Source organism: Sinocyclocheilus grahami, unplaced genomic scaffold (assembly GCF_001515645.1).
Source record: "Sinocyclocheilus grahami isolate Dianchi unplaced genomic scaffold, SAMN03320097.WGS_v1.1 scaffold1137.1, whole genome shotgun sequence".
NCBI lineage: Eukaryota > Metazoa > Chordata > Actinopteri > Cypriniformes > Cyprinidae > Sinocyclocheilus > Sinocyclocheilus grahami.
In genome coordinates, this window is record NW_015506316.1 from 123,740 (window position 1) to 146,671 (window position 22,932).

At 40.4% G+C, this 22,932-nt stretch overlaps 1 pseudogene; it reads left to right on the forward strand.

Moving 5' to 3' along the window:
* Nucleotides 1-17,272, forward strand: part of LOC107567250 (transcription factor Sox-9 pseudogene) — a 39,877-nt pseudogene extending 22,605 nt beyond the window's left edge.
* The last annotated feature ends 5,660 nt before the right edge of the window (nt 17,273-22,932 follow it).

Consider the following 22,932-nt stretch of genomic DNA (forward strand, 5'->3'; position numbering starts at 1 on the left):
TAAACTGCTACAATTCATCCAGAGTCTACAAACAAGCACTGCTGCCCGCGCCAAATTGTTTCTCAAATGGCCAAACGAACTGCAATAGTGTTTCATACGCTGCTGCTCGGACGACAAGCCCGCATATAATTGCAGGAAAGGGGGCGCACGTGAAAAATGAAAATTGGGCTTTTGCGAGCAGGCAAACGAAGGACTGGATGATTGATGAGGTGTAGGGTGCCCTAGCGAGGCCACTTCTCTCTCAATGAGGGGGTGAAGCCGGGGACAGTAAACAGGAGAAGGCAGCGTAATGACAAATAAAGAGCGGTCTGAAAATACAACGGCAGCTTACAGACCCCCGCGGGAGGAGTTAAAAACTAATAAAATAAAGTTCACTAATGCATAAAGCCCTAATAAGTATCCCTTTCAGAATTTTACAGGACGTGGCAACTTTACGAGACGCTGGCACAGCGCGGCAGGCTGTTTCGATCCGGTTTCAGCACAAGGTTTGAGGTTGTACACAACAAATCAACAGAGGCTATAGAAGTGTAGCCTATCTGCGATCGCTTCAACTAATAACACACAAAGACAGTGATCGCTAGTTGCTACGCCAATCAAAACACGTAATCACGAGCAGCCCCCAGCTGAACTCTGACCCTGTTTACTGGCTCACTGAAACGCAGGGGCCGTCCACTTTGTCCGGCACATTTAATAAGACGTCTTAACAAATTGAAGTGGCTGGCGAGGGTAAGAGGACAGAGGAAATTAGCTACTGGGGTCTGCGCTCTGTTTACGCTAAGTGATTGTGATTGGGTGGGCGGGCTTTGGGGAACAACCTACAGCCAATTATACTTGTAAATTGTGAGCATGCATGGTTTTCTTCATCTTGTTAGGGAAGTCCTACATGCAGAAAAACAACCAGACAACAGGACACTTTGGTCGTCCAACCTCCATAACTTCACCTCGAAATGCTCATCAGTTTCCAACAACTGGAGAGTCCACTGCAAAACAATACCGATCTACTTTGCATGCTATTAAGCAGGACGCAGTTGTATTGTAAATGCCAGAAGTTGGTCTGAAGATCATTGTTATTATGTGATATGTTTTCAGAGGAAGCCAGAGAAGGAAATTGCATTTAGTCCAATCAAAGCTTTTGGCTAGTATGCTTCAGCAGCTCTAGCTTTACAAACTCCTGCCTTCTTCATTCGGAGCAACTTCTTCAAACAATATCAAACTCAAAAACGTAGCTTAAGATACTCGTCTCTTAGTGACTAGTAGTCTTTTGTCTTGAGCGGTAAGTAGCGCGGTGTAATAGGACTGTAATTGGCTGTGTTGGGTGGCGGGGTAATTAGATGGAGGTACAGCAGTGCACTGACTCACACAGGGGATAAATCTCTCTCAGGGGGCCCCGTGGGGCCTCATTGCCTCCAATATAAATCAGACAAATGAGGGTGTTGGTGGAGGCGTGGAAAGAGGCTGTAGGAATGAGAGCGCAGACAGTGAGACTAAAAAATTAATTTCAAAGCCTCGAGTCTTGCAGCTTCCCAGAGAAAAAACTGTATTGCTCACAATAGTTAATCGAGTTCTCGATAATGAAGGATTGATTCTCCTAAAATTCAATTTTTTGGGGGATAACTTTGATAATATCACTGACTTTGATATAAAGACACTGGTGGGTGAAGATATCAAAAAGTACTCATTTATGAGTTTTCTTTGTCTTCTACGAAGGTTGCACACAGCATGGATATGTCACATGAAAAGTGAGTTCGTACTGTAAAGTGGGTTTGGGTTGAATGTGCACACGTGACGCAGTAACTCTTAAGTCAGTCGCAGGACGTCTGCCACAGATGACTCCTTGATTGGACATGATTTCAGAAAGAGCTGGATGACGGCTTGATGAGATCATTGGGGTTCACCCTCTGACGTCCCGTCTGCTGAAGCCCTACTGACAGCACCAGCCCAGATGTTTAGAAAAGTGCAGAGTTCCCCAGCACTGCTGATTAATGCTTATTTTTAACTGTTCATATTACAATCCAAAAACTCAGAGCGAGCACAAGTGTGTCCTGAGGAAGTCCATCTGTCTGTACACACACAGGGCAACAAGCATTAGTTCAACAGTGCTAGATAGAGCTAGGCCACATACGTCAGTAAAATTATAGAAAATGCTTAGAGAACAACAGTGTGTTATGATACTTAACTTGACAGCCAAAGTTTTTCTCTCTCTCTCTCTAGACAGGTAATAAACCACAAAAATGCGAGCACAATTCTTTCCATTCTGACGAAATTCTGTTTGTCGTCAAAGAGAGCAGCATTTATATACATTTATGTCTCAAGAAAAGTGACTCATCGGTGCACTATTGTCTGCTGTTATAAACTTTACACACCTTTTTTTTTTTTTTACAGACATTTAACCTTCTAGGAAGTTCCTACTTTTGAGGTGAGAAGTCACAAGCTGTTCCAGCTATTCTTCTTCATAAAAAATGTCAAATACACGATAATTCATAATGAAAACTTTTCTGGCATGAAACTCTAGATGGCAGCTGATTGGTTCTCTCCTGTATCGGTAGCCAATGAGCTTACTGCTTAATATTCAAATACCTGGCTTTGGTTTGCTGTAGCAGTTTGCTGTAGCACTTCAGAAACCCTCCACCTTCCCCAGCTCCACCTGTATAGATCTGCTACGAGGTGATTCATGTACGCTATAAGGGGGGGTTATTTCATGTATGTTATATGTGCAGCAGCAGTATTTCTTACATGCTCACAGCAGCATGTTGTGGATGTATTGGCAGTAGCAAGTCTCGGTACTTGCTCTGCCGCAGCAGCAGCGTAGCAGATCTATTCCGCCAAGACCAAATACATTAACATTGTCATGTACATTACCATGCCAATCCCTCCGAGAGTTGTCATGACAGAAATACCAATTAGTTTCCAACTGTAATTGACTTTAGTTAAATCAGAACACCAGACCTAAAAGAAAATCCAGCTTCCCACCCATAATTACAGCATTGTGGTAGCATTCATGTTTGCTCATCCCTCGATTCCAGAATGCGACTGTCATGATTATTAAATATGACGATGTGATGTTCTCAGTCGGAGGCCGACAGGAAGAGCTTACGCAGCTTTTATTAGCACATCAGTCCCACTGAGCGGCCTCTTTAGTCTGCTGTTGGTTTTTCCTCCTCTTCACATTCATCTGTTCCCTCTGAGTGCTGATGATGGTGAGAAATTCCTCAGGAGAGATTGTTTCCGTCCTGTTCTGAAAGGCACGCAGACGAGACTTCGGGAGACGGTCAGCCAGCTTACTGTTGAGGAATGCCGATGCCAGTATTTGCACTTAAAGGCTGGATTTTCCAAACCTTCTTCCTACAAGCTCATAACACCTATAACAGTCAGCGGTGTTGCCCAATCGCTGCAATTCAGAGCTCAAGGCCATCTAACCAGCTAGCAAACATTTTTAAACTAGTGCTGTCAAATGATTAATCGCGATTAATCGTATCCAAAATAAAAGTTTTTGTTTATGTAATATATGTGTGTGTACTTTGTATATTTATTATGTATATATAAATACACATCCATACAGTATACATTTGGAAAATAATTACATTTACATATATATATTTGTATAATTTCTGTTATATATAAATATATTTAATATACAAATATAACACATTTTTCTTAAATATATACATGCATGTGTGCGTGTGTTTATATTTACATAATAAATACACACATAGGCTATATTACATTTACATTTAGTCATTTAGCAGATGCTTATATGCAAACAAACACTTTTATTTTGGATGTGATTAATCGTTTGACAGCACTATTTTAAACAAATATTTTAGTGCAGTGCAACAACATGGACGTACATAAGCTGAAACGGTAAGACTGGGATTTTTATTCTGATGTGATTACACCAATGAACTTTAATGATTAATATAATGCTACCGTCACATTGAGGATCCAAAAAACATACAGGCAACACAAAATTAATACCCACGGCTCCTGACGATATATTAAGGTCTTATGAAGCGAAACGATCGGTCTGTGCAAGAAAACTTAGCACAAAAAGTGAATAAACTTGTCTTCATCAGCTCACCTTTTCACATAAACAATGAGAAACCATAAAAACGTTCATTTCGCCTCTTCTTTCAAGTGCTCGGTTCATGCAAGCTCATAACATTTTCTGGGGAAGTCGTGGCCTAATGGTTAGAGAGCCGGGTTCGAGTCTCGTACCGGCAGGGATTGTAGGTGGGGGGAGTGAATGTACAGCGCTCTCTTCCACCTTCAATACCACGACTGAGGTGCCCTTGAGCAAGGCACTGAACCCCCAACTGCTCCCCGGGCGCCGCAGCAAAAAATGGCTGCCCACTGCTCCGGGTGTGTGTTCACGGTTTGTGTGTGTTCACTGCTGTGTGTGTGCACTTAGGATGGGATAAATGCAAGAGCACTAATTCCTAGTATGGGTCACCATACTTGGCCACATGTCACGTCACTCACTTTAACAGTCATCAGTCTTCGGTCGGCGTCAAACTTTTTCCTCAGTTCAGTGACTGTTGGAACTGAAGCGCTGAATCAGTTCATTCATCACAGGATCAGATACAGTGATATTTCGGCTCATTTCCAGTCAGAGTGAGCCACAAACTGTTTCAGTCTGACTCAAAAGAACGATTCGTTCGTGAACCTGACATCACTGCGGACCGTTTGCCCGAGGCTCTGGGTTACAGGTAATGATGTAAATAATGTTGGGTTTCTTGCACAGACTGATCGTTTCGCTTCATAAGACCTCAATACATCATCAGGAGCCACGGGTATTCATTTTGTGTTCCTTTTTTGACTCTCAAAGTGCCGGTACCGCAGCTAAAAATCTTCTTTACTGTTCTACTGGAGAAAAAAGTCACCCACATCTTGGATGGCCTGAGGGTGAGTAAATCAAAAGCAGATATTTTATCCAAAACAACTTACATTGCACTTAGAATGCATGTTTGATTAAAATCAAACCCATCAATGCATTACATTTACTGTCAGAGCTAGAAACAGAGTTACAACTGCCAGTCCAGAATACCGAGCAGCATTGTGTGAATCTAATGTGAATTCGGCCTATAAAGTGGTAAACTATCAGAAGTCTTGACCATCTTTATTTTCTAGCTAACGATGTTTTCTTACCTTTAGATAAAGCTCTGCAGGTCTGAATTAAAAATCAGGGGGCTGCTGGCTACATCTCACTGCAGAAACACAGTTGGTAGCTGTGGGCTCTGATAAAGGTGCAGCTGATGTGACGCACCTGTGTGAATGTGAATAGGAACTCTAGAAGCTTAATTACAGAGCCACGACCCAGCGGAGGTCACAGAGCTCTCTGATGAACCCGTGAGTCACGGCGGTTTGTCGACCCAGACTGAACCAGGGCTGAGAACTGAGTGCAAACCTCCAACTGAATCAGTAAGTTCAAGCGCACACACACAGCAGCTCTAGACATCTGCGTGAGTCACCGCTGAGGTCTTCACACTCACACGCCAGACACTTACTTATCTGCAACACAGCCATTTCACGCCAGACTTTGTTGCATCTGCTAATCATACTTTACCAGACTAACACAACAAGTCGGACAACACTTTTGATGTCTTTTCCTGTTTCACACTTAATACTTAAATGCTTTGACACTGGCAAGCCAAGACAACAACACATCCACTCATTAATAAATATACAGACAAAAAGATGGGGATGTTGCAGGATCAATATGGAACTCTGCAATAATTAGTCAACACTTCTTCATTAACACTGAATCACACACTCTGACAACAGATTCATTAAATGGTCCGATTCAGACATAAAAAAACATAGTCAACTCATTATGTAAAAGCAGGTCACCATAACTCATTCTCTAAGATACATAAATAGTTAGCCCTACATTAGAAGTCCATACGTAATAATTCAGCCAGGAAACTTTGGAGGAGGACTGAATGAGTAAACAGAGGTGACGGTGGTAAGAAGAAATCAGAAGAAACAAACAGCTTATCATTGCTCTTATTTCTAGTCCTAGCTTTGGAAATGAGGGGAAAAAACCCATCAATTCAGTTGAAACAATTTCAAAGAATGTCCCACATTGCACGCTTCAGCATACTTCATTCATACTTTTAAAAAGAGTACTTATTACAGAAATAATGTCGTTTAAAAGAATATACTTTTTTTGTAAATAGAATGTAGTGTTTTCATATACTTAGCGGCATGTTATTTGCAAATACATTTATTATAGTATTAATTGATATTCAAATCTATTCAAAGTAAATATTATGTCAATAAAAGCACTGGAGTACATCTTTATATGTAATTTCATAAGGGCTTTTGAAATGTGTACTAGCATAAACGAGCATTTACGGAAAATGGGTTACACTTTATTTGAAGGTGTCCTTGTTACAGTGTAATTATATATTTAAGCACTGAGTGATGATAATTAGCTACATGTGCTTACTATATGGTTTGGCTTAGGGTTACTTGCATGTGTTTATGCATAATACATTTTTTATTATAATAGCACGTACATGTGTAACAAAGACGCCTTAAAATGAAATGTTACCAGAAAATGTAAATTTAATGTAATTTCTATTGAAATTGTTTGTCATGTATATATCTGTACTTGCACATTTGTAATAAAGTTGCAATTTAGTGCATTGATTAAATGATTACTTTAAACGTCATTTTGTAATAGCACATTATAATTGTATCTGTAGTGTGTTAAACACAGTATGTTATTCAAAACCTTTAACTAAGTTCTTTAAAGTGCATTTTAAATTGTTTTAATCTTTTGTTTTGCTTTAAAGTAAAACATTTCATCTGACATTATTACAAAGAGCACTTTTTAAAAGTTACTAAAGTAAGAAACGGTCATGAAAGTGTCTGGAAGTACACTTAAGTGGCCTTTAATATAATTCATATTAGTATTTTATTTTAAATATACTGCTAAGATTTAAAGGTGCACAGTCAATACAATAAAGCTCTTGCAATGTAAGTCAATGTACATAAGGCAAGGCATTGCTCCACAAAAGTTTCAAAAGTACAGCCACAAGACTCATTACATTACATGACATATGTTCAAATTATGCTAGTGTGATAAAGTCACTTCTCATGTCATGAGTAAAGCCAGAAAGTTTCACATTATCACCGCAAGAATACCAGAAAGGGAAGTGGCACGAAATAAGTAGTCCCGCTTCTGAAAGATTTGATCATTTTCTGTGCAGAATAAATCTTATTTCAGTATTTAGGTTTCTTGTACAATTGAGAGCACAAGTACACACATTTGAGATTGAAAGTTCAGACTTCGCTGCACTTTTGTGTGGTCTGATGTTGTTCGTCCTCTACCGGTGGGATTCGTCCAGAGGCACGGCGTTTTATCTGGAGTGATTCACGAATATCCTCATTCAGTGCGTCCACGCGGCGTTTCGCTGAACTCGAAACCAGAAGCCGATAAGAGCAAGATAACGGCCGCATCTTCAAACAAAGAGCAAAGCCGGGAAAGATACACAAGGAACTGTGCAACTGTGCTGTAAAAGTGAAGGCCAAAAATCGACTGCTGCTTTATGGCTTTATTACTAGCTGAAAATATACAGTATCCAGATTCTTCCAGGGAAAATTCCTAGTTTTATAACATGAGTTAATTTGTTTAAATAATTCATCTATGAGGCACAGGCCGGTGTGTGTGTGTGTGTGTCTGTGTGTGTGTCTGTGCGTGTGTGTGTGTGTGTGTGTGTGCGGCCACATAATGAAACACAACGTCGTTTCCGTGTTCAGCTGCGACAGACAAATTGCTTGTCACTGAAATCTTGTCGCATTGCGTCTGGTTCGGACAGGGTGTCATTTTTCAGTTTGAAATAAATCGTAGTACTATTTTACCTTATAATTTGCATTATCCAGAATAATGGCGATCTGAATGCTAGAAAGAGTCATAGACGACTAGTTTAGGAAGTTCTTTGCTGTAATATTAATGACAGCACTGAACAGACTAATAATTGTGTTTCTAGGATTCAACTTCGGTCAATCTTTAGTTTGGGGACCAGTGTTGGGGAAAGTTACTTTTAAAAATAATGCATTACAAAATTGCGTTACTCCCTAAAAAAGTAACTTTTTACATTACTTAGTTACTTTTTATGGAAAGTAATGCGCTACATTACTTTTAAATCTGGGCAGGGCTTGCTTGTTTGTTTTTAATATAAAAAAGTTCTTCTTTTACAAATGCAAAAGCCCTTTTCACAACGAAGTGAAATGAATACGCCTCAGGCTGAAGGAAATGTAAATTCACGTCTGCTTAAACAAACTGCATAAAGAATATGACGCTGGAGAAGAGTTCAACACTATTCAGCAATAACACAAATAAAACACAAATGTGTCATTTTTTGCTTAATAGTATGGTTGAATTAGATAATCGAAGGTCAGTAGCAAAGACATTGGTTAATAAAATGGGATTAAATACATAAATTATATTTGTCTTATTTAATATATCTAATTAATGCAGGTTTATATAATATTCCTTCATTTCGGGGAATACTGAATCTGTTTTGTGCAGTGAGATGAGTAAATAATATTCATATTTAGTCTAGAATAACAGTAACACACAACGCCTCTGCACTTACTCCCGATTTCTCTCAACATGGCAACACGAGAGCTGTCAGTCAATACATGGGAAACAAAGTAACTAGCGTTACTTATTTGAAAAAGTAACTCAGATATTTCCTTCTAAATTAAAAAGTAACACGTTACTTTATTAGTTACTTGAAAAAAGTAATCTGATTACGTAACTTGCATTACTTGTAATGCGTTACCCCAACACTGTTGGGGACCAATTCTCACTATTAATTGTGTTTTCACTATTAATTGTGATTAGGGATGTAGAATATGGTCATGCTTTATAAGCACTAAAAACAGCCAATATGTTAATATTAGGCATGCTAATAATAAGCAACTAGTTAATAGTGAGAATTGCTCCCTAAACTAAAGTGTTACCCCAACTTCTAGTCTATTAACAACTAACGCTCAATCTGAAATGCAGAGGGGTTAAATAATGTGCGCAGATGCCTATTTATTAGGGATGCACGGTATTATCGGACTGATATCGGAAACGGCCGATAATGGCTTTAAATGTAAATATCGGCATCGGCCCCGATATGAAAAATTATGCCGATATGTCCCCGGGCTGGGAAACGAGGAGAGCCATCCCCGCCCGAACGGCCAGGTGTGTCCACCCTGGCAGGCCTGTGGAAGCTGGCACTTCTGAGGGGAAAGTAGCGGACAGGTGCAAAGTCATTTCTCACAAGTCTAGGCCACAGACTGCATCATCTTTCCGTTCCCGCCTTCATGTTTCCTCGTTTTTTTCTGTTTCTCCTAGAGGAAAGGTCTGCCCATCCATACAGCAGGGAGTTCCTCACATTCTTCACTCAATAAGCCAAATAAGCTGCTTTTTCACTTAATGCAACAGTCTTTAGAGGTGCTCTTCAGTCAGCCCTGCTGTCTACTGAGGTTACACAGAGTGTGAATCCAACACAGATGTTCTCACCGATCCACACTTCTGGAGTCAGGAGATAGTCGTGTTTCCAGATCCTTAATGTGAGCCAGTTGAATGGGTTCAACAAATCACACTGAATCGGTTGGCAAAGTTCATGACTTGACTTCATTCAACTCAATCCATCAACCGTTTTCTAATACTTGTGCCTGACGCTCTGTCTTGGAATGAGTCAAGAAACCCAAGAGTAATGTGATCCTGGCACAACTGATGTCTGCTTTCTTTGTAATGAACCGCTCTGACTAGTTTACAGATCTTAATGATCCTGTCACAATGGTAATTGTGCGTTCAAGTCCTCCTGGGAACTTCATATTTACGAGGAAGTCAAAATTACAGGGTTTTTCAACTCCACGTCTACAAAATGATGAGTAAGAATGTGCATCAGTGTACTTATGCTTTTATTTGTTTTGATTAGCGTTGTCGAAATTAGCACGTTAACACAGACAACAATTTTTTTTCCAGTTTAATAGTGTTAAAAATATTTAACGCAGTTAACGCAGGGGCGGGCTAGGTTTGGCCACCCCACTCACAACACCTGCGTCTGTCTCTTTTTTTCTTGACAAGAATTGCGTTTATTTATACACAGAACGTCTTTACGACCACCAAACGGGAGACTTTTCAGACGCGTGCTCGTCAAACGAGTGTGGAAACTGTGGTTAAATGAGATGTTGTCAGGCCATATGTCAGTAAAAACTAATTTTCCTGTCATTTCAGCTGTTATACTGCACTCGCTGCAGCCTGTATCATTTCATATTAAAGCGCGAATGAAACTACGAGCATCCATGTCAGATCCGCATCACGTTCAGCAGCGGCAGCTCTTAAAGTAATAGCAGCCAAATAACCTAATAACTAGCTGCTGTGATGACTGTTCATCAAGAACAAAAGAAAAAAGAGGAAATCAATAATTTTTGTAGCTTTAAGGAGTCATCTATATTTAATTTAGAATTTAGTGTTTGATAACTTTATTCAATTTCTGTATATTTCTGCTGAAAGGCACGGGTAAATATGACATTTATTATAATGGGTTTATGTGGAGATTGTTTTAAGTTCACTTACATTAGAAGTTGTTATTTATTATTTAAGTCTAATAAATGTTAAATTTGATAGCTCTGAGTTATACTGTAATATTGAATGCTATAGTCAATGGTTAAATATTAGGAAAAAAAGACTAATTTCCTAGAGACACCAGTAGTATTGGTATCATGTGATACTCGCCTTCAGTCATAAAAGATGCCAATAAACAAATATGAAAAATATACTATATTTATGTTGTTTCTCATTTAATTTGAAGATTGAATGTGAAATTATTGTGATATATATATATAAAAGTATATTTAGGTGGGATTAATTGCGATTGATTAAAAAAAATGCAATTAATTGAAATAAAAAATTGATGGCACTAGTTTATATTTTAAGTTGTGAAGGTGCTCTAAATTGAATTGTTATATATTCTATCATAACTGTACTATACTGTTGTATTTTTGGGCTTGAGTTTCTCACTTGTAACTACCACTTTATGTTTGCATTCATGTGCGTTCGACTCGTAAATACAGTTGCAGCTGTTCGTAAGTTTACGAGTTTTAGTAGCAGAAAGTACTAATATATATATTTTTTAAAGTCCTGGAAATATGCTATTGTTAAGTTTTCTTTAAATTTTTTTTATCAAAACATGCAAAAACTTCACAGATAGTAGATGAAGGCTTAAATGAATTTGAATATTCTTTATTGCATTTTTGCAGATTATTTTAAAATTTTGTTTTTATATGTACAGGATTAATCCACAATACTAAATCTGCAAAACTGAAACTGCAGTAAATGCCTACATATGACTTATTTAAAAGTCTTTGACTTTTGCTAGATTGTCACAGTGAAGCTATTACCTGATAAAATAAGAAAAACTGCTCAACTTGAATTGGTTCAATGAAACTGTCCGTAAGAACTCATTTGTGTAAATGAATTCGTAAAATGTAAAAAAAAAAAAAAAAAAATTCTAGTACCTATGCAGTTCTTTTGTGCTAATCGCTGGATTCTGTATATTGTATCCAATATATCTGAAATGACAGCACTGAATGAAACATCTGACGCCGTCATGATCCAGGCAATGCTGTGCTTTCAGGAGAAGCCATGACAGTATTTGAGTATCTCACTGTTTGATAACATCACTTAGGGCTGTCCACAAACATTGCGTTTGAAAGTACAGGGACGAATAACACAAGCATGAACGCCGTACTTCACGCACAGACACACACACACACACAGACAGACACACGCACACAGACACACACACACATGCACACAGACACATGCACACAGACACACACACACGCAGACACACACAGACACGCACACAGACACACACGCACACTGACACACACGCACAGACACTCATACACACACACACACACACACAGACAGACACACGCACACAGACACACGCACACTGACACACACACACACACACGCAGACACACGCACAGACACGCACACACACACAAACACTCACACACACACACACACACACACACAGACATACACACGCACACAGACACTCACACAGACACACACACACTCACACACAGACACAGAGAGAGCAAGCGAGGCCCTCAGCTGACAGTCACAGAATCTGCAAGCGGGGGGACATGATTTAGCAGTTGACTTTCACTGTTTGTCTCCCAGTTTTTAACACTGGGGCTCGAAATCAAGCTGAGAAGTTTCCCAGCGTTACAGCGTATGCAGAAGAAGGAGGGATGCGCTGTATCAGTTCCTGCAGACCGCCGGCTGATCCCACTCAAGTGTCCTTGTTACAGTGTAATTATACATTTAAGTACGGAGTAATATTAATTAGCTACATGTGCTTACTATATGGTTAGGGTTTGGTTTAGGGTTACTTGCATGTAATTATGCATAATTTATTGTTATTATAATAGTAAGTACATGTAAAGTGTAACGAGGACACCTTAAAATAAAGCGCTACTGTATTTTTAACAAACAAATGCATCCTGCTGAGCTTGTTTCAAAAGCACCAAACTTTTGAACAGTAGTGCTGGTGATTTGGCAGTTTAATATCCGTGATATAAAAAGGGGTGTAAAAGCGTGGCTTTCCTCCTGAGGTAATTGTGGTAATTTGGCGATACAGAGGGAGGGCAGACGCACATCTGTGATCTATTAAACATGATATTTCAGGTAGCTCATGAGGAACACATGTGTAGACCACGTTCTGCCCAAAATGACATTTCCACAACATTACCTGCACAAATAAACACAGCGAGACCGAGAGTAACAGAGCAATCTCGAGAGATTTATTACATTGCCGTATTGATATGCTCTCAGGATTTTTAAACCGTAAGTAATTTATAATGAGTAAAGAGCTCATGAATATACACTTCAGCATTAGCCTCACAAAATTTCACTGAAATAAAAGGCTCACATATACATAAGCAATAGGCAATGAGATGTTAAAATAACAAGTAAACTAAAATATACAAATGCAAAAAAGTATAAAAATATATTCATGCAGTAAAATAGATAGTTGTTTATCAATCCAAGAGGCCTATAAGACATTTCAGTCAAACATTTTGGAATTGTTTCATTTATTTATTTGTTTTCAATGCATCAAAAAAAGCTTAAGAAGTGGAATTGGAAAGACGTATTATCAGCAACAATACTAATAATACCCCGCCTGTTTTTGGTCCGATTCAGAGGAAAGCAAAGTTTGTGAGGGATGAATTAGATGCATCGTCAGTACACAAATGCATCAAAATAAAATATTACAAACAGTTCAGGTATTGTCAATATCAAAATTCTTGTCTATACAAAAAGCCGTTGAACATTTCCATCATTATTTACAGAAACGTACAAAATACTAATTTGTGGTGATGAGAAAAAGAAAGTTTTAAGCGGTGGTGAGTGAGTCTCTGAACACATGTCGCCCCCTATCTGTCGTACAGTGAACAGCACAGAAACCCCAGCACTCACTCCACAACAGCCTCTTTGACATTTAGATGCATGAAACAGAGAAATGCAGAAAAGTGACTTCAAGACTGAAAACAGAGGAAGACTCGTTTTGCACTTGAGACAGATGTATAAAAGCAAATCCAGATTTTACCACATAATGCATACTGTGCATACAAAATAAAACTTTTATTTCATTTTTTTATTTTGACTTGGATGTTATCACATCTGCATGTTTTTCTAGCGTCGTCTTGAATACACAAGAAATCAGGTGAGCAGCAGATTGTTGTAGAGTTCAGATGCAGAAGCCTCTCTATGTGCCGTTTAAACATTTTCTTCTAAAATGAGCATGTTTCAGTTCAGTGACTTCACTTCAATGGCAAATAAATAGGTTCTTGTCATTGGCATTGAAGTGAAACACAGGAGCCTTGAGAAAAATGCTCTTTTTAGAAGAAGGCACTTAGAAGCTTGTGCATCGGAACTCTTCATTTTATATTATATAATGGTGTGTCATGTTGAGAATGTTTTTTTTTAGTTTTGGTGTTCAGTTTTAGGAAAAGATGCTGATTACTTGATTACTTTTTGGGTTTACGTAAGAAAAAGTAGTATTCACGGGGGGAAAAAGAATGGTAAGGTGTTTCAAGAACAATCTATTCCTTTTTTAAAGTTTCTTTATTGTTAATTGAACAAGAAAAAAAAAAAAAAGTTGATTACTTTTTCTGAATTACTTTATTGCTTCTCGGGTTTACCTAAGAAAAAATAGTATTCAGAAAAAAAAAAGAATAATCAATAATAAACTATTTGCACCGTAATGAAATTTCCGTATCGTTAATTGAAGAATACAAAGAGCGTAATCTGAGCATTGGTTATTTCTCTGTAGGTTACTGAACGAGGGCGAGAAGCGTCCGTTCGTGGAGGAGGCCGAGCGTCTGAGGGTGCAGCACAAGAAAGACCACCCCGACTACAAGTACCAGCCCAGACGGAGAAAATCAGTGAAGAACGGCCAGAGCGAGAGCGAGGACGGCGAGCAGACCCACATCTCCCCCAACGTCATCTTCAAAGCCCTGCAGCAGGCCGACTCTCCCGCGTCCAGCTTGGGCGAAGTGCACTCCCCGGGAGACCACTCAGGTACCCGACTCTCGAGCAGAAACGGCATGCAGCCTTTGCACAACTAGCGACATCTACAACATCTAGCAGCAGCTCCTTATATGCAATGCCTCGTTTGGAGCCTGCGGGGAAACTCGTAAATCTTATCTGGCATTGCTGTGTATCTTTATTAGGCCGCGGTCTCACTAGACTTTGAGCATGTGAAATTGTTTTTCGGTCGGGATATGACGTCACGCTGTGCAGCGTCTTTTTAAAAACTCGACACATGACGAATAACGATTGATCTAAAATGTAAAAATACATGCAATCTACTACACTTTTCCTGCAGCGCTGCAGTTTTACATTTGTGCTCTTTTAATTCAGATAGGAGGTCATGCCGTGCCGCATCGATCTGCCGTTGGTCGCACGGTTTACGTGATGCGAATTCGCAGGTCAGAGTTCACCAAGCTCGAACTCTGGAACGCAGCGAAATGCGAAAACGCAGAAAATCGAACCCGATCCAAATTTTTTTTATGATGGACAAAAGTTTCGGAGGCAGTGTGTAAACGTGATTGACGCAACGTGAGGTCATTTTTATTTTTTAACGTGCGAAAATTTCAGACGAGAATTTGGGACTTGCAAAGAGCCTGAACTGCGTGGTTAATTTTGCGTTTTTTTTTATAAAGCAATAAGCCCCAAGAAGCCGTGGTTTACAGTGAATTTAGGCACGCCGCGAAGCGAATAAAACGGTTATTCCATATACTTAGTAAAGTTTCACAAAATAAAACACAGCAAGTAAAGTGCAATGATATTAATAAAAACATTATTCTTCAGCCAAACAATGTAGTTCCTCAGAAACGGTTGTGGTTCCAACAAAGTGGTTTCCGAGCAACACACAAACATAAATAAAGGTGTGTGTTTGTGGAGTCATTTACAACAGCTTCGAACGCGGCTCAGCCAATCAGAATCAAGGACCGGAACTATCCGTTTTATAACACATATTTCACGTAATATATTAACCTGAAGGTGTACAAAGAAAACCAAACAATACAACCATAACAAAAGCCAACAACAAGTGGGGGACGTCTAACATAATCAAAGCATGATCTTTTAAGATTCAATTCGGTTGTTAGAGTCAATTCAATGATTACAGTGTGAACAATAGTAACACGCAATTCCGTCTCGTTCATTTTTAGTTTAACGTGACTTCATTCTTACCTCCAGGTCAGTCCCAGGGTCCCCCCACTCCTCCCACGACCCCAAAAACGGACCTGCCGCCCAGCAAAGTGGATCTGAAGCGCGAGGGCCGTCCGCTGCAGGAGGGCATCGACTTCGGTGCCGTGGACATCGGCGAGCTGAGCAGCGACGTCATCTCCAACATGGAGCCGTTCGACGTCAACGAGTTCGACCAGTACCTGCCTCCTCACGGACACCCGGGGGTCAGCGGCGGCGCGCAGGCGTACCCCGCCGGGTTCGGGGGCGCCTGGATGTCCAAACAGCACTCCATGGCCAGCGGCGGCGAGCAGAGCCAGGGCCAGCAGCGGACGCAGATCAAGACGGAGCAGCTGAGCCCCAGCCACTACAGCGAGCAGCAGCAGCAGCAGGGCTCTCCGCAGCATGTAGCCTACGGCTGCTTCAACCTGCAGCACTACAGCAGCAGCGGCGGAGGCGGAGGCGGCTCGTACTACAACTACGCCGAGCACCAGAGCCCCGCCGGCTCCTACTACAGCCAGTACCCCGCCTTCAGCTACCAGAGGCCCATGTACACCCCGATCGCCGACACGCTGCCGCAGGCACACAGTCCGCAGCACTGGGAGCAGCAGCCCGTCTACACCCAACTGTCCAGGCCCTGAGGGACTGAGAGGCCATCCCGGCTGGAGACGAACTCAGAATGCTCCCGACAGTGCCTTTGGAGTTGTGATTATATTTTTCTAGATATAATGAGACAAAGAGAATCCTCTGTGAGGACAGATTCCAGATAATTATTTTAGTATGTACTGTGTATGTGTCACGTGAGTGCGTGTTTCGTGTCGGGGGATTCGCGCGCAGCTGCCTGATGATATTTTCCTCTGTATATATTTGTGGGGGTTTCTTACAACTCGGGCGACGTGTTGAACTGTCAGATGTACAGTCGAGTCCGTGCCTATCTCTCGTTTCTGTGAAAACTGCCTCTAGAGTCCGTCTGTGCCTATAGAGATCTCGCTGCTGGAGGAGGAACGGGAAGTGCCCTTTGACCCGAGGCTCCTCCGCAGCTCGCCATTGGTCAGATCGTCATTCCTCCAGTCTTAACCTCTTTAATTTATTCATTAGCGTTCATTTGACTTGAAAGTAATACTATTTGCGTTTTATCATTTACTCGGGCTTCGTACGACTAATTTGTGATGAAACGTTTCCGATTACGATTTAGTTGTAGTGCAAACTTTAACCATCTCATTTATTTATCGTTTATTAATGTTGCCATTTAGAATGTCTGTCTAAACATGTTCTTTTGCTAATCTAGTTGACGTCTAATTGTGAAACTTGATCAAGCCTTTCATAGAAACAACTGGAACTTGTGTTTTTTTTCCTTCTCAAACATGTCGACTTCTGCTACATCTCTACAGAAACACACCAGCATTTCTTTCTTTCCCCTTGTTTTTTTTATGCCATAAAGAAAAACTGTAAAACATGCCACCGTCTTAAAAGAGTCTTATCTTTTGTATCATGTTGTTTGCAATAAAAAGAAAGATATTGAAAATGTCCTCTGCTTTAAGATGTCTTTTTCAAATCGGCTGTGATGGCTTTTTGTGAGAAGTGCATGACATTAACACATTATAATTCAGTGTTCATGCAATGAAATCAAATCTTAATAACAGCTGTAGAATGGAGGATGTACAGTAGAGGAGAGATGAAGACTCCCCGACACACGGCTGCAAAAACAGCAGTGTGAGGATTTCCTCGATCGTTAGGAGATTAATGAAGCGGCAAACATGTCATTAGACATACACATGCCAGAAAAACCCTTGAGGTATTGCGGAGACATCATTTGTAAAAATGACATGAATACAGTATAAACTAAACAAGGTTCTGTGTGTGTGTTGTAAATGTAGGTCTCATTTTGCACAGTCTTTGTGGGTCGTTGTGATGTTTTTATCGGCTGTTTGGACTGCATTGGTGAGCAAGTGATGCAATGAGACATTTCTCCAAATCCGTTCCACTGAAGAAGCATACCATCCAAGATGTAGACAGCAAATCTTCATTTTTGGGTGAACTAATTCCTTATCCAAGCGATCGGACTTGCCAATAAAACAGGGCAGGAGGAAAGAAGGCCATATCAAAGTCCCTTTGAAGGAAAGTTAGTTCACATCGGCTTGTATTTGTCACTAGTTCTAGTCATCCAAGATTCAATACTTTATTGTTATGAGCTCACCAAGAAAAAATGCTACGGCAATAAAAAGAAACACTGATAACATACAGTACAGTGAGTGCCATAATGAATCGGCGGCATGCAGCGCCGATCTGGGGAAAGACCGAAACCCCTGAAAATCTCTCAAATCACTGGTTCAGATCATGTGTTTGCAGCTTCTAGAGTAACTGGCTCTTTTAACTGGATGGTGGGACTAAAGCTGCTGTGATTTCTCCCATTCACGAAGGAGTAAAGCATCTGTGTCATGCAGCCTCAGGCCAGATCTCTGTACATCAGTGAGCAAACAGCCGCAACAAGGAGCTTTGTAATAGGATCTGCTGTACATATATTCCAACAGACTGAATATTTACACACTAGTAACATTTTACAATGCAATAGGCATTCTTCAGTCATTTCAGAATTCCTATTGCAGTCATTTCAGTCAAAAACGAGCTTTTTTTTTTTCTGCTGTGAAAATCTTCAGCTCAGAGCGGCAGAAGGATGTGTGGAGCTCTAGAGAGATCGAACCCGGTTTAAAAATGAGGAGAAATCTGCTGTTTTAACTCTCATCCGGGTCTTTTTTCATCTCAGAGCTGAAGTTATGGATCCAGCGCCACCATAATAAAGGCTATATTATTTAATGCCGAGGTTCCAGTCGTGAAACGGCTGTATCTTCATCTCACTCCCCACTGAGGAATAATTTTTGATATAATTGTAGATTTTCAATTCTCATCCTTAAATGATTGTTACTTGGCACCACCGTACTGTACACGCATGATGTCTTTGTTGACGTGACCTTCAAATCTTGTTAATGCAAAAATGTTTTCTGTTTAGGCCCTAAATATTCTCAAAACTGTGACAGTACTATGAATGATCATGACAGACTGTATGAATATGATGTGAAATGTGAAAGAAATGTATGAAGTAGAAACGACTGCTGTGTTTCTGTCACTTCAGGACCTCTTTGAAGGCCAGAATCAGTCGATAATATTTGACAAGTACAGTAAATATCTCAGTTGATCTGTATCTGTTCTCAAACGTCATGCAAAAATGATTAGTAATAATAACAAAAATAATAATTAGTAGATTTTCATCAATCCAGCTATTAGCTAGCATGGCATGATAGTATGACGAGTATCGAATGTGTTCATTTCAAAATCTACACTGCAAAAAAATCATTTTCTTAAGATATTGAGTCTTGTCTTCTGAAAAATTATCAAAATGATGTTAACTTTTGTTTATAACAAGACAAAACATCTGCCAATGGGTCAAGAAAATTGATCTTAATTCAAAGGCAAAACAATATTATTTTTGTTTCAAGAAAAAAAACTATTTTAAGTCATTTTGCTTCTCAAGTAAATGCATCTTGGTTCAAGTCAAGTCAAGTCACCTTTATTTATATAGCGCTTTTAACAATACAGATTGTGTCAAAGCAACTGAACAGCATTAATTAGGAAAATAGTGTCAATAATGCAAAGTGACAATAGTAAACACTCAATGTTCAGTTAAAGACAGTTCATCATTGAATTCAGTGATGTCCTCATCCAGCTCAGTTCAGTTTAAATAGTATCTGTGCAATCAAGTCGAAGATATCGCTGGAAATTAAGCAAGCCAGAGGCGACAGCGGCAAGGAACCAAAACTCCATCGGTGACAGAATGGAGAAAAAACCTTGCATTTATAACTATTTTACATTTTGGTGAATTGGTGGCTAATTCGTATAAATGCATATGATCTCATTCATACATTTTTGTACAATTATGCCCCTGTGATGTTTATGTTTAGGAGTGGACCTTCATGCTTGCTCTTTTTCGTCAAAAATACACTTTTTCATACAATTCAAAATGTACAAATTCATACGAAATCACCACCTTATAAAATACTTGTTTTTCTGTATATGCACATCAAAAACATACAACAAATGAATAAAGACTACCATACTGGTAATGGATGCCATTCATAGTGGAAATAATAATGAGAGTAACGGTCATTGCATTAAAATTTATAACTATTTTACATTTTGGTGAATTGGTGGCTAATTCGTATAAATGCATATGATCTCATTCATACATTTTTGTACAATTATGCCCCTGTGACGGTTATGTTTAGGAGTGGACCTTCATGCTTGCTTTTTTTCGTCAAAAATACACTTTTTCATACAATTCAAAATGTACAAATTCATACGAAATCACCACCTTATAAAATACTTGTTTTTCTGTATATGCACATCAAAAACATACAACAAATGAATAAAGACTACCATTACTGGTAATGGATACCATTCATAGTGGAAATAATAATGAGAGTAACGGTCATTGCATTAAAAAAAGTACATCTGGACACTAATGAGAATTTGGGGAGAACGTGTTTTAAATGTCATGAAAAAAAAGCATAATGTGAAAACAATAACCCTAAATAGACTATGATTCTTGCATTTTATTTTGGAATGAAATATGACCCAGACACTGTTTTCGTCAGATTCACTTAGACTTATTCAACTGAACATATCTAAATGGCTCTAAACAGGAACTTTGAGAGGTGAGAAGCATAGTTAACACGATGATATTGTTGGTGGTTTGGTTCAAAGCATACACAGCTGTACCTCCAGAGTGGAAAAATCAGGCCTGCTCCTGATTGATGACCGGTGCGAAAACACTGAAATTCTCTCCTCAACGTGTCAACAAACACCAATCGTGCTGCTCTGGCTACTGAGACTTTCTGAAGCCCAGACTACTGTTCAGGACGGCTCCAAGTTTCACCCTTAATCACGCCAACATTTGGCTGCCAGATTTATGCCCCCAACCCTCGCAGATGTCTTTAAAACCATCTTTTATTTGTTGTACTACAAATCGGCATGCTAAACCCTGGTTTTGGGTTATCGAGGTTCGAGAGCACGCTAAACAAACAGCTGTCACTTCCCTTTTCAGCCACTGTCAGCGAGGGAACGCACGTATAATAAGCAAAAACAGAGGCGAGACAGCTCTGAAATCCACTTGTCATGCACTGGTTTCTTGTCAAACATCAGAACACTCCAAACGCTTCCGCATTGTGTCATATGTGCAACGTCTGCGATAGTAAAACTCGTATTTCAAAGCGCTCCGAAACATTAGCTGAATGTTTACAAGAGTTCTGGACCCGTGAGTCAGCGCCAAGCCGTTTTAAAGGCCGGCCATGAGAACAGAGTCTACAGCCTGCTCCAGGAACACACTGCTGCATATCAATGACGCTGACTGAGAAATAAAAAGAGAGGGGGGGAGCCATGAAAGAAGGGGGAAAAAACAAAAAGCCACGAATGGCTGTGAAATATGACAGCCCAACAGAAAGGGAGGCTGGGGCGAGGGAGGCCATATTGTAGCAATCTTATTCTGCGGTCATTAATCGTATCCTGCTGTTCCTGCCTCCCTGGCAGTGTGTGCAGAGCGTATGTCAAACACATTTCCCCTCTCTCCCCAGGCGTGCGCCGCTGCCGCACAAAGACCCCGGCCCCGAGAGCTCGGCTCTCAGACGACGCGCGCTCAATGCCTTTTCCCCTCATTCTCTTCGTCCACAAAGACTTTCGACCATTTTGAAAAGCTCAGGCATGCCATTCTCAGCAGTGTTGGGGAAAGTTACTTTGATAGGTTATGCGTTACAGTATTGCGTCACTCCATGAAAAAGTAACTAATTGAGTTACTTTGTTACTTTTTACGTAAAGTAATGCATTATGTTACTTTTGCATTACTTTCTGTTACTCTGTTATGCTCAATAACAAAACATGTTTTGACAATCACGTCAAAAAAAAAAAAATAGGATCAGGTTCGATTTTCTGCGTTTTCGCATCCGTAGCAAGCATCAGACACTGTTTTCGTCAGATTCACTTGGACTTATTCAACTGAACATATCTAAATGGCTCTAAACAGGAACTTTGAGAGGTGAGAAGCATAGTTAACACGATGATATTGTTGGTGGTTTGGTTCAAAGCATACACAGCTGTACCTCCAGAGTGGAAAAATCAGGCCTGCTCCTGATTGATGACTGGTGCGAAAACACTGAAATTCTCTCCTCAACGTGTCAACAAACACCAATCGTGCTGCTCTGGCTACTGAGACTTTCTGAAGCCCAGACCTACTGTTCAGGACGGCTCCAAGTTTCACCCTTAATCACCGCCAACATTTGGCTGCCAGATTTATGCCCCCAACCCTCGCAGATGTCTTTAAAACCATCTTTTATTTGTTGTACTACAAATCGGCATGCTAAACCCTGGTTTTGGGTTATCGAGGTTCGAGAGCAAGCTAAACAAACAGCTGTCACTTCCCTTTTCAGCCACTGTCAGCGAGGGAACGCACGTATAATAAGCAAAAACAGAGGCGAGACAGCTCTGAAATCCACTTGTCATGCACTGGTTTCTTGTCAAACATCAGAACACTCCAAACGCTTCCGCATTGTGTCATATGTGCAACGTCTGCGATAGTAAAACTCGTATTTCAAAGCGCTCCGAAACATTAGCTGAATGTTTACAAGAGTTCTGGACCCGTGAGTCAGCGCCAAGCCGTTTTAAAGGCCGGCCATGAGAACAGAGTCTACAGCCTGCTCCAGGAACACACTGCTGCATATCAATGACGCTGACTGAGAAATAAAAAGAGAGGGGGGGAGCCATGAAAGAAGGGGGAAAAAACAAAAAGCCACGAATGGCTGTGAAATATGACAGCCCAACAGAAAGGGAGGCTGGGGCGAGGGAGGCCATATTGTAGCAATCTTATTCTGCGGTCATTAATCGTATCCTGCTGTTCCTGCCTCCCTGGCAGTGTGTGCAGAGCGTATGTCAAACACATTTCCCCTCTCTCCCCAGGCGTGCGCCGCTGCCGCACAAAGACCCCGGCCCCGAGAGCTCGGCTCTCAGACGACGCGCGCTCAATGCCTTTTCCCCTCATTCTCTTCGTCCACAAAGACTTTCGACCATTTTGAAAAGCTCAGGCATGCCATTCTCAGCAGTGTTGGGGAAAG